General features: G+C 47.7%; 1 long non-coding RNA gene across 1 annotated transcript in view; it reads left to right on the plus strand.

The window, feature by feature from the left end:
- Positions 1-12,092, plus strand: part of LOC121057118 — a 19,519-nt gene continuing 7,427 nt past the window's right edge. The window contains exon 1 of the long non-coding RNA XR_005813647.1: positions 1-390. This is a non-coding gene — a long non-coding RNA (uncharacterized LOC121057118). The remainder of the gene's footprint in view (positions 391-12,092) is intronic.

Raw genomic sequence — 12,092 nt, forward strand, 5'->3', positions numbered from 1 at the left:
GGAGGAGCGCGGGGCGGGCGGGCGGCGGCGGCGGGCACCGGCGGGGCGGCGGCGGGCACCGGAGGCCTCCTCCCTTCTCGTGCACGGGGCTCGGCGGAGCTCCTGGGAGGGCGAGGGGGTGGAGAGGGCAGCCCGGGCGAGCCTCCCAAATTCGCCCGGCCGGCTGGCGGCTGGAGCTGCCCGGCGCAGGGGTGGGGACCGGCCGCTTCCTTAAACGTGCGCGGCGGGGGGCGGCGGGGCCCGCACCGCCCCCGGGAGCCGGCCCGAGCCTCCCGGGCCGCGGCCGCAACACGTGGAGCAAACTTTCGAGGGACGGGCACCCGGCTGCAGCCGGCCACCGGGCACCGCAGCGCCGGGACCGCGCCGCATGGAGCAGCTCGCCTCTTGCTGGTTTGAGGGGTTTGGGGTGCTGGGGGGCTGGTTTTTAATGGCTGCTTTTAGTTTTTTTTTTCTTTTTTTTTTTTTTTCCCTCCTTTTCCCTACTTCTCTTCTGCTGCTTGTTGGGTTGGGACTTCTAAAGCACGCCGGGGCGAACGCAGCGCTTGAAAAGCCGAGAGCAATGTTGCAACGTCCCTTGTGGCAACGAATTTCTGTTTTTTTTTCTTTCGCTTTTTGCGAAGGCAAAGAGGAAGGGTGGAAAAGATCTCGCCGGGCTCGGCACCAGCCTAAATACCCGCCTGCGAGCAGCCGGCGAGGCAGGAGAGGGGGCACCGCGGCCGCCCGCCGCCTCTCCCCGCTTCTCGTAGTTGAGCCCGAGCTGTGCCGGGGCCCCGCGGCTCTGGGGGAGGACGGGGACCGAGGGGTCCCCCCGAGCCCCTCTCCCGAGCCCCCCTGGGCGCTCAGAGCAGGTACCGGGGCTCGGGCTCCCGCCGTGCCGAGTCACGGTGCGCTGCGGGGCCCGGCCCGGGGGCTGCGGGCCCCGGCCCGAGGTGCGGGCGGCTGCGGGGTGCCGGCGGCTCCGGTTCTTTCTCGGGGCCGGGCACCTCTATCCGACACGGCCCGGCCCGGCCCGGGGAGGGGGCGGTGGCTGCTGCCGGGGGTGGCCCCGCTCCGGCCGGGGCCGGGGCTCTGCGCTTGCGGCAGGCAGCGGCCAGGGCAAGGAGTTGAATGAAAACACTAGCGGTGCTAATAAAAATAAATCACAGCCTGCGCCTGATCGGGCGAGCTGAGGGCTGGGTCTTTGCGGGCGAGATGAGAGGTTCGTGGCTTCAACTGGCCTACAAAGTCCCAGTTCTCGGCTCCCAGGACCTGCCGGGCTCGCAGCGGGCGAAGACGGAGCGCGGCGGGGCCGCTGCCCGGGGCCGCGGGGAGCGGCCGGAGGCGGCCAGCCGTAAGTGCCTTCCTTCCCTTCCCCTCCGGAGGGGCCTCGAACGACCGGGGCCGTCGGCGATGCCGCGGCCGCCCCCCCCCCGCAGTGCCCGGGCCCTGCCTTAGCAGGCAGCGAGCGCCCGGATTTCGCTCCTGCGAGGCCATGTGCATCCTTCCCCACCGCTTTCACTTTCAGAAAACACATCTGTTTTCTTTTTTCTGCTCTCTCCCCTTTCCTCTTTTTTTTTTTTTTTTTGTTAATAAATCTGGTCACATACACACCAAGTGGCCTGGCTCCTGGTCCTTCTCTTCTTCCTTCGATGCTCTTACCCCTCACCCTCCTGAGGTTCCCTATTACTTGTCTTTGGTCCGGCGCCCTGCACTCCTGTAGGCACTGGTTTGTGCTCCTTCTTTGGGCACGATATAGATACAACGCAGTCTGTGGATATTATTGTTTGCTTATGTAGCATTGTATTTTTAACTTCTGCGCCCTTCGGTGTTATGTTACATTGCATTTTAAGTTCTTAGAATTATTTTGAGGCTCCCCATAATTTTTTATTTGTGTAGAGATGTTTTTCTTTCTCTCTTGTCAAGTCGAGAACAATGATCTAGAATAACGAGAAAGCCATGAGAATATTGTTGCTACTTGGCCTGAGTTTCCCGAATGGAAAATGAAGTGGCTTAAAAAACAGAGGAAGATTTTAGAACTGAATCACTTCTTTGCTGTAGTATTGCAGGAGTCTATGTTCTGTGTGTGTACACAGACACTGATACAGTCCACATAACTTTTACACTCAGACCCCATGAGATTTTTGCAAACAAAACCTGTTTTCAGTGCTTTATTCTATAGACTTTGCCCATAAAAATATTCACTTTGTGTTTCATGGTTTGCAAGAATTTGCAAATGCTATTACAGACCCGTGCTTAAGTTTTTCTCCTTCAGTCCTCTGTATCCAGACACTTGTGCGCAGCATACTAAAAGGTGTATTAATAGCTATTCCTCTGACATGTGTCTGGGCATACTGTCCTCGATGCAGCAGAATTATTTCCCGTGTGCAGTCCTTCAGGTGCTGGTTGGACTTTGGGGCCAGCAGGAGCGGTCAGGTCTGCCTTGGGCCTGTTCTCTTTAGGAATCTGTACGTGGGTACTGGGTGGGAGCTTTCTTTGAAACCAAAATTTAAAGGAATTTTTTTTGCACATTTCTTTTCCCTGCACGCCCATTTTTTCCAGAGAAGACTGTCTAGCAGCCACAAAACGGAAAAGTATGTGAAAGTAAGGAATAAAGGCAAAAATGCTGTTCCTCTTCTCGCAAAGAACGCCGTCGGGGACGGCTCTGCTGTCCTATTTGCAGCCCTTTTCTCCCTGCAGATCTTTAGCTCTTAACGAAGTTAATCTGCAGTGAAATCACAGAAATCTGATTCTAATCATCCGCCCTGGAACAAGACGGGGCTACAAGACAACGAGCATAGTGTAAAAATACTTTAAGCATGCAGAGCCATATCATTAACATTAAAACCTGATGGTGTGAAAGGGGGGAACTGGGGGTAGATTTCTGTGCCTCTTTAGCACGCTCCTCGCAACTCCTTGTATAAGCTCTCGGTATCGCTGGCAAGCAGCGACTTCTGCTGAGGTTGCTTGTGTTGCAGTTCAGTCTCTGGAGCTGGCTGGTAGGCTCAACTGAAGTTTTCCCTTTCATAGGAGATTTTCTTAATTGTGGTTTGCTTTGTAAAGCTGGGTAAACTGCTGGGTTTAGCTTTTGCCAGATTTAGCATAATCTGGATATTTTTTCCAGCAATAATTGTTTTCTTCCTGCATTTAAGTAACTCTGGCAAGTTTTGCCCCCAAAAGCCCTGTTTTGGAGCACTATATAGCATAATTTGAGTTACGAGCTTTTGGTTTGGGTGCTTCCTTCAAGACCCAGTCAAAGCCTGTTGTTGCAGGGAGCGAGTGCTCAGTGTTTTGCCATCATCAGGACTTGGTAAATCTGTTCAGCTGAGCTTCTGTCTCCCTGGTCCCTTTTGGAAATCTTTTTTCTTAATGGCATTTGCTAAGGTGAAAGGACACATTTTGCTTTTCAAGCAGCATTCATCTGTTTGAATTAGAGTGGATGTAGTTGTTTATAGCTGCTACAACTGTTGATGGACTTTCTGATGCTAGGAACGTAGTTTTTCTTCATTCACCTATAATTATTAGCAACTGTTTAGATTGTAGCTGCACACACGGCATTGACGAGCCCTTTCCAACTTGTGTTTGCGCCCCAAAGAACATGCAGTGCGCTGCAGCCGTATTTCTCAGCATCTGGTTTACACTGTTCAGTTTTAACATTCTCTCTGAATTAAATTTCAGGCTGGAAGAGAACATTCCCTCCTGCCCCAAATGACTTTTTGTGGGTCAAATTACAAAGTAAAAATATTTTATTTTTTAAATAATATTGCTCTGAAGGCTGGGCTGGGGGTAGGCCACACTTTAGCACTTTCCAAATGCTAAATAAGATGGTTCAAGCTTCTGCTGCAAGTTGTGGACAAGCTCTTAAATTACTTTTTTAGCTCTGAAGCTTTCAATAATATCCTTTGCTCTCTGGGATGCAGGCTCAATTATTTCCCCCCACACACCCCAGTTAATAATGGGGCTTTGTTTTATTTTCACTTCTAAACTTGATGCCTCTCTTGCTAATGTTTCTGTGTGTACAAATATGCTTTCTTCGTCAGTCAGACTTGGCAATACTCAGGCCACAATAAACTAGTTCTGGGCAGTACGGTGAGGCTCTCTATTTATCAGGGCCTTTCTGGGGAAGTTTATTACACAGTAAGAGTGACATTTTCAGCCTTCTGAAAGAGTTGGTAAATATTTGGCAGGTTCTACTCCTTCAATAAAAAAGGGGCCATATTTTATCTGTGATAAAGCCTGAAAGAAAACTATCTAGGCATTAAGGCTGGAGTTGTTGGGCAGAAGGGTGGGGTTCGTGCAGGATATTCTTTGAATTGGGCTGAGTGAAGTCAAATGTTTGCCTGCAATTTAGGAACCACTGTTCCTCTATGTTTGCAAATAGAGACCTTCAAGCCAGGGTTGTATTTTGAGTTGCAGAAGGGCACAGGGCATGGCAAGTCTGCGGTGTGTGGGTTACACATTTATACGACCGAGGAGGGACGGTTAGATTCAGCCTGTGTCTGGTATCAGCTCTGCTGCTCGGTACAGACCTTTCACAAAAGCCTGGATGTGCTCGTGTTAGAGCCTTGTGCACTCTGTGAGGGCTGAATTCGGCGCGAGGGAAGCAGCCAAGCTGCAGAGCTCCCCTTCCCTCTGCTCTCGGAACCCTCCTCAGATGGCGAGCCCCGCGCTCGGCGTGCTCCGTGCCAGCTCCCGCTGCAGGCCGGCTCTGAAGCACGCAGAGGCAAAGCAGATGAAGGGAATGCGCTTTTCCCTTCCTGCTGCAGGCCTGCCTGAGAAAAGCCTTCCAGCTCCTGCTGACTTCATCGTTTCCCTTACCGCGGACCCCAAAGTGACGTCCCAAAGGGGAGAGGAGGGGGCAGGAGTGCCTGCGAGGGGCTGCAGGGTGCCTGGGGCTGGTCCGCAGGGGCTGGGGCAGCCCTCAGCTGCTTCCTGCAGTCTGTAACATCCCTGTAAAATACCAAAGATCGGCAGCATCTGCGTGGCTTTCACAAGGCATGGGATATTTCTTTATTTTATTTATTTATTTATTTATTTATTTTTTTGCCTGGCAGAGGGGTTTCTGCTTTATGCCAAGGTTCAATCGCTTTGGGAGAGGGGGGTGAAAAGGATGTGTGGGTACATGTGGTGGTACTAATAGGAGGATTACAGCTGCTAGGATAGGGAAACCCTTCCTTGCTGAGGGCAGAATAGGCCTTTGAAATCCCATCTCCATGCCTGCACATTCGCGTGAACCTTAGTGTGAGCCAGCAACAGTGTGGAAAAGAAATCATGTGGCTGCGAACTGTAGGAAATGAGCCAGGAGTGATGATGGTGTGGAGAAAGCTTCCGCTTCCCTGCCTAACTGATGGACTATAGGATCATGCCATATTTCTTTAGCGCTAAATAATCAAAATATTTCCACGATGCTGCTCGGTAGCTTTGGTTTTGTATAGCCTTCCTGGATTTTATTTGGATCTTAGTGGTCTGTCAGGTTAGGAGCAATAAGTTCTTGGTTTTTTCCCTTCTATGGCAGCAGGCAATGGGCCTTTGTTCTGCCTCTCTTCTGGCAGAAAGTCTTTCATGGTGTCCTGAAAGTCCACGTGGGCAGATGATGTGCCCACATTCCATGGCATCATGCGGGATTTGAGTATTTTCCCACTACAGTTTAGTTAGTGACACCATTTATAGGTCTAGTAGGATTGAGTCCTGACTCCTAGACCATGCCCACTAGTGTTGTCATTCATTAAAATTACTCTAATTATAAAACGTCCCATTTGACCAAGGTTTTGGAGCCTCGCTCAGATGACTGCAGTGCAGCACTCAGTGACTGGTGCAGCTGCCATGCCGTGGAACACACACTGCTCTCCCTGTTCACTCTGAGCACCAGCGTTACCCTGGACTGCCCCATCCGGCAAAAAGGCCGGACCTGTGCCTCTGCAGGCAGGGCAGGGACTCCTCCGGCCCTTTTCCTAGTGAAGGCTTGGTTAAACCAAACAGTGACGTACCAGTGCCTACAGCTGTTTTGAATCTCTCTACTTGCACACTACTTTTTTTTTTTTCGGTTGTAGGTACGGAATTTCCTCAAACTGTAAAATTAGAAAGCGGGTTTCATTCAGCATTATCTCTTTGCATGGTTGCTTTTAAAATACTGTGAGGAACCCAGTTTAACACACTTGAGTTTAATTCAATCATCAGTTTGTATGAGCTAATGTACAAGGGGCCCAAAGGCCTTCTAAAGTTAGTTGTGGTTTTATGTTTTTGGAAAAAAAATCGATGCAGCTCTTTAGGAGCGTCTCTGTTGTTTTACAAAGCATGGGGCTTTGAATGCCAATAGGGTTAAGTTCAAATAGACAAGTGCAGCAGTTTAAGGACTAAATTGCAGGAGCTATTTAACACTCAGCTTAGTTAAAGCGACGATGAGGTTGGGTTAGGCAGAACTGCCGTGTGCTGGAACATCTGGAATAATATCGCACTTCCCCAAAGCGGAATTCTCTTTAAGAGCAGCAACACTTGCTGATATTTGAGAGGGTGGAGCTAGCAGCAACCTACAAATGCTGGAAAATGAATTAAGAATTTATAGAGTGAAATATTGAGACTTTGTCAGGAATCTTCATTTTGATTATGATCTGTTGTTTAAAACATCAGCTAGTTCTGGGAAGTGGGGCTTTCCAGGCTGCGGAGCTCGGTAGGATGGCTTATGCGGGGGCCAGAAGCTCAGCTCCTTGGCGCTGGGCTTTTGAATCTTTTGATGAATTCCAGTGAAACAAGTTGTGGCGAACTGATGTGGAGGTTTGGAGCCAGAATCTGCATGAAAAATCTTGCATGAAAAGAGAGATTGTTTCATCAGGAAGAATTTGAATGTAGTTCAGTTAAAATATGCTGGATTTAAAACTATAAATGCTATTTTGGTATTTTATGAAAGATACGGTTTCCTCAATTCTACCATTGTGGGTGTATTTTACACTTGAAGGATACCATAAAAGTAGATTTGAAGTCTCAGTTGCATTTAAAATATTTTTTATTACAAAATCTGCTTTGACTACAAAGATATTTTGTATAATTGTGACTTCATTTGTTAATTTTGAAGGAAATATTTCTGGAGGAGGAAAATATTCCCATGCAAATGTAACCGTTGTACAGAGCTAGAAACAGAAAGGTGCTTAATCACAAATGAGCTTGCCCATTTTAGTTTAATTTACATTATTTGCTTGATTTTATGGTTAAAGGTAATTACTGAAAAAGCTTAAGTCAGATATTTATGGTATCCAGTTTTTTTTCCAGTGTCATGGATTATTCAGCAATGCAGTTAATGGTATTTTATATATTGTATTTAATATATCTGGAGTGCCTGTTTCACATGAGTTACAAAGCCTCAAAAACCAGCTTGAATCTGCATTTTAAAAACAACTTAAATTGACTTTTTTGAAACAATTGCACTGAAAACAAAATTCAGTTGAATAAATAAAATTGAATTTCTTAAATCTGAGTTAGTGAAGAGCTTCCAAAAAAGATTGTAACAAAGGAGCAAAACTTCACTGAGTCATTTCACAATGCTAGCTGCGACTCCAAGTGCTACACTGAGACTAGAATTACGTTACTCAAAGGCCCAGCCTAAATTTAACTCCAGGATTCGCATACTGCACTCACTTCATTGGAAGAGTTTGGGTCGCATGTAGCATATTTGAGCTAGTTTTGCATCTCCTTGGGGAATAAATTATAGGCTGAATGAGAACATTCACACACATTTATGACATTAATGCTATATGCAGTTGGAGGTTCTGCGTGCATACAGCCTTTAAAACTAATGCTATCTCTAGCCTCCTTCCAGGACTTTATTTAATTTCTGTATCAATGGCTGCTAAGGGCAGAGAGACAACATTTTTCCTGACAGTGTGTCTTGCAAATTTCTTTAGGAACATAGTAGGAAACTTCTCCCTTTAAAATTTCCACTGCAGTGAACTCTTCTCTGCTGCCCCTCGCCCCCAAAACGCTGCCCTGTGCCAGTAACTGCACTCATGTAGCTCGTTGTTTCACATGCCCCAAATAAAAGTGTACTGATTCCAGAGCGTAGGGAAAGTGCTTAAGAGCCAGTTTGGGGTATTATGTAATAGTAGTTACATAAAGTTTTGGATGTCTTTATACTTCTAAGGCACTACTGCCTTAAAAAAAAAAAGTTTCATTTCAAAACGTCTGATAGGAGATTACATGTAAAATATGAATTGGGATTGTAGATTGTCTACATCACAGAATGAATTTACAGCTCTCCAAAGAAGCAGCAGGTATGCCCACTGCTAAATAAACCTCTCCTGTATGCTAGTGGAGATATCGTGGTATCGTGATCTGCACCAGCTCGGGTTTTGTCCTGTGCTCTGTAGTTTTGGTGACTGGTGATGTTTTTGGATGAACAGCCTGGAGTTGTACCTTTATTGTTCTAGAGCCCTGTGTTCCTAAATGAGTGTTTGTAAATCTGTAACTTCCAAAACTTTTTTAACTTTGAAGTGCGTTTTACAAATAGAAGTATTTTGTAACTAGCTAGCTAGCAGTGTTACAGCAACCCTGACTTATGGCCAGCTGCTTGCAGACAGCAAGCACAGATTTAAGTGCTTTAAAAATACATGTAACAAGGCTGTTGCAAAGCAAGGTGGGCTGAGCTGGGCGTGAATGTTGACTGCAGAGGAGTCGTACTGCCTTATACCACCTGAGGTCCCGACCTGGTGGGCTGCAAACAGAATCAGTGCTTTTGACAACCAAGTGGCATGGGCACGGTCCCACCGAGGGGTGCTCTGTGCCCCAGTGGGGCCAGCATGGCAGGGGAGCGGGGTCAACACAGTAAATATGCTCTTCTTCTTCTCTGTCTTCTTCCCTTTAAGTAAATCTGCACCTGGAAGGAAACGCTTTAATTTGCATGAAAGAAGTGCAGTATATCCCAGTACAGCCTCCAGAAATCATCTCCCACCAGAGTGATTTCCCCATGAGCTAAAGAGATGGCTGAATACTTCTTTTTTGTTAAATGAAATTCCCTACAACTTCACTATTCCAGGCACAGCTTTGAGCGTAGCCAGCACTGCTGAGCTATTACCTGACAGCCAGGAAGGAAAAGAGGTGAAAATAAAAGCCAAACTGAGTACATTGACTGGGGTGTCCGACCTAAAGTCAAATGAAAGCGGGCAGCAGGGAGCAGTCAGCACTGGCAGCAGGTTGCCACATGCAGCAGATTCTTGCCAGCCAGTCCTGGTGTCTGCTGTAGTGTCCCTAAGTCTGTCAGGGCCAAGGCAAAGGACCGGTTTCAGTATGCCCACAGGAGGTGCTCCGAGTCCAGCTCAGGTGAGCGGGAACCCTACTGCCCGCAGCAGGGCTGGTAGCAAGGCCTCCTGCTCACTGACTCCTAAGCAGGATTTCCCCTTTCCTGAGCATTTCTCGGCACCCCTTGCACTTGAATAGCAATGGTAAGCCTGGAGACTGGTGGAGTGTTAGCTGGCAAAGGCTCATTCTCATTAAAAGTATCCTTTTGAAAATCGCAGCAGGGCTTCTAGTTCACCCCGGGAGGCCTTCAGCCAACTCTGTATGAAGATGGGGCCCTGGCCCAGCTTCCCTCCAGCACCAGTGGAAAGCGCTGGGGCCTTCTGGTGGGGCAATGGCTCCCTGTGCGACCTAGGCACCTGGCAGCCTTTTAACCATGTATTTCACTCAACTTGTAGATGCGTTTGATGGCTTTATCACCAGATGTCTAAAACTTGCAGGTACAAAGCTGCTCCTTTGACAAGTCACTGAGTGGCAGCGGGCACTGGTGCGGTCCTCTACAACTCAGCTGTTCTGAAGGTTGCTGTGATCCTCTGTCCCCCTGTGTGGCAGGTGAATCTGGGTTTCTATAACCTGTTCTTATGGTTCTAAAACACCAGCGATGTTAGAGACACCAGCTCAACTTCCTGCTGCCAAGCCCTGTCTAGTTGAACTAATGATATTTAGCAAATGAGGGGGGTGGTCCTGTGACTTTTACTGCTCTAAGGAGGCTTCTGGAAATACATGGTTGGGCCCCAAACCAGCCACCATTCTCAGTAGTTATTGAATCTGTGTCTAGCATGTTTAGGAAAAAGTTTCAAAGCTGTTGTTGTGAAATCAAGCTGAGATAATTTAAAAAAAAAAAAAAAAAGGACATGTAAATTTTCCCAGACATACAGCATTAAGACTAAGCAGGTAGGTTTCCTAGTAATACAGACTTTATTTTTCTGTGGAAGATGTTTCTGCATTTTGCAAGAAGAGCAGCAGGTTAAGCAGGGAGCAGCGCAGGCTGAGGGAGCGAGGTCACCGTGTTAGTGTGGGAGAGCAGTGAGGGCGCCTGGGCTCAGCAAGCTGTCTCGGGGGGATTTTCCTTTCCTCCAGCTCGTCCTGGTAACCAAAATAGGCACTTTTCATGAATGCACTGGTAATAAACAGCGTGTGATGGGATTAGTTAGGAGTAGCCAAAACATATATCAATTATTGTATCTGTTTTCTTTCTCCGAGGAGGCTTCCTTTAGAGACATGTGCCTCTTCTCTTGTAATCAAATCCCATGTGCGCTCAGTTGCTGGTTGAAAATTGATTAGCGCATGCTATGCTTTAATTGAAATATCCTGAATTGTCAATATTAACTGATTTTACTGGGTGAACGTGGGGCACGAGTGTTCCTGGACTTCTGGAGGCTCCAGCTGGCAGTGCGCACAGGTCCCACGCCTGCCTTAGGAAGCAGCTCCTGTCCCTCCAACCTCCCCATCAGGGATTTCCTCAGTCATTAAAGAGGCAGTTGTGTCTTGAAAAATGGAGCTTTCTGGTCCTGTGATCTTCTGCTTGCTCCTCCCTGTGGGCTGGATACAATTTGAACTTCCTGAAATTAGTATGAATTAGGAATAAATCTTTGCTGGAAAGGTGGAAAAGCGCAGTGAAAAAATCCCCAGGATAGGTACGCTGTGGATAATGAAATGTGAATTTACGTGACCACCCATGGCTGATGCATATTTTATGGCTGAGTTTTTCTATGAGTCCATAGCTAGCAGTGCAATAGTTTCAGTAATAAGCTTCAGATTTCTTTTGAGGACTTTGTAAACTCCTCAGACATAAGTGAACTAATCCTCAAAATGTGCATATTAAACGAATGTAAGTTGTTACCTGAAGCCCCATTTAGGCACAGTAAGAACTAAGCCCAAAGCTTTTTAAACACACATAAATGATAATAATTAGCTCCAGTTTTAATGCTAATAAATTCTGATAATATCCCTACTGTTGTAATACCCGTAATCAGTATTGGTGAGGAAATGTGGAGAATAGGTACAAAAACTGTAATGGAAAAAAAAAAATCAGAAACCAGACTTGAAGTGAGTTGTTGGGAGTGTATGACCACGCGAACAGTCTTATATTCTTTCCACTTGTTGAGCCTCAAAGAGCAGGAAAACGGGGAGCACAGGAATACTGGTTAGATCCTAAAGGCTCCGGGTCAGTGGTGTGCTTAAGCACATGCTTAACTTCAAGCGTATGATTAATCGCATCCCTGGTCCACAGAGTAATTAAACTTGTGCCTAAGTACTCTGTACCGCGCAGCTCCAGCCTGCAGGCGTACTCTGCATACTGTGCCTGAGAAAGTGGTGAATCAGAAAGTCGTTTTTGGCTGGAGTTTGGAAACGAGCTTGAAAGAGCTGGTTCGGCACCCAGGTCTCGTATTTGAATAGCTATGGAAAAGCTGCTCTTGTTAGCAGAGCGCTGTAAGTAGCAAGGTGTGGCCATTTACTTTATGGTAATGCCTTAGTTTTGTTTAAAGTGAAATTATTTAAAAAGCCCTTTTGCTGAGCAATTTCCTGCTGCTGTCCTGTTCTTTACCTCCCTCCGTGCCAGCCAGACCAGGTTCTGTTCCAGCAAAGCCTGAGCTGGGCAGCCTCTGCCTGGCTGCTTCCCTCCCAGCTTGCTGCTCGCAGCGCTGGAGATCCAGAATGGGAGGCAGTGCGGGCGGGTCAATGCCAGCAGCGTGCCTGCCTTTCCTGCGGTGGTCAGCCCGGGCACAGACCTGCAGCATGCACTCAGCTGGGACCCGGCGGGCATCTGTGCGCAGCTGCCTGCTGGCTGGGCACCTGCAGACCTGCGGGGCCGCAACCTCTGCTCACGCCAC

The sequence above is a fragment of the Cygnus olor genome, chromosome 18 (genome assembly GCF_009769625.2).
Source record: "Cygnus olor isolate bCygOlo1 chromosome 18, bCygOlo1.pri.v2, whole genome shotgun sequence".
NCBI lineage: Eukaryota > Metazoa > Chordata > Aves > Anseriformes > Anatidae > Cygnus > Cygnus olor.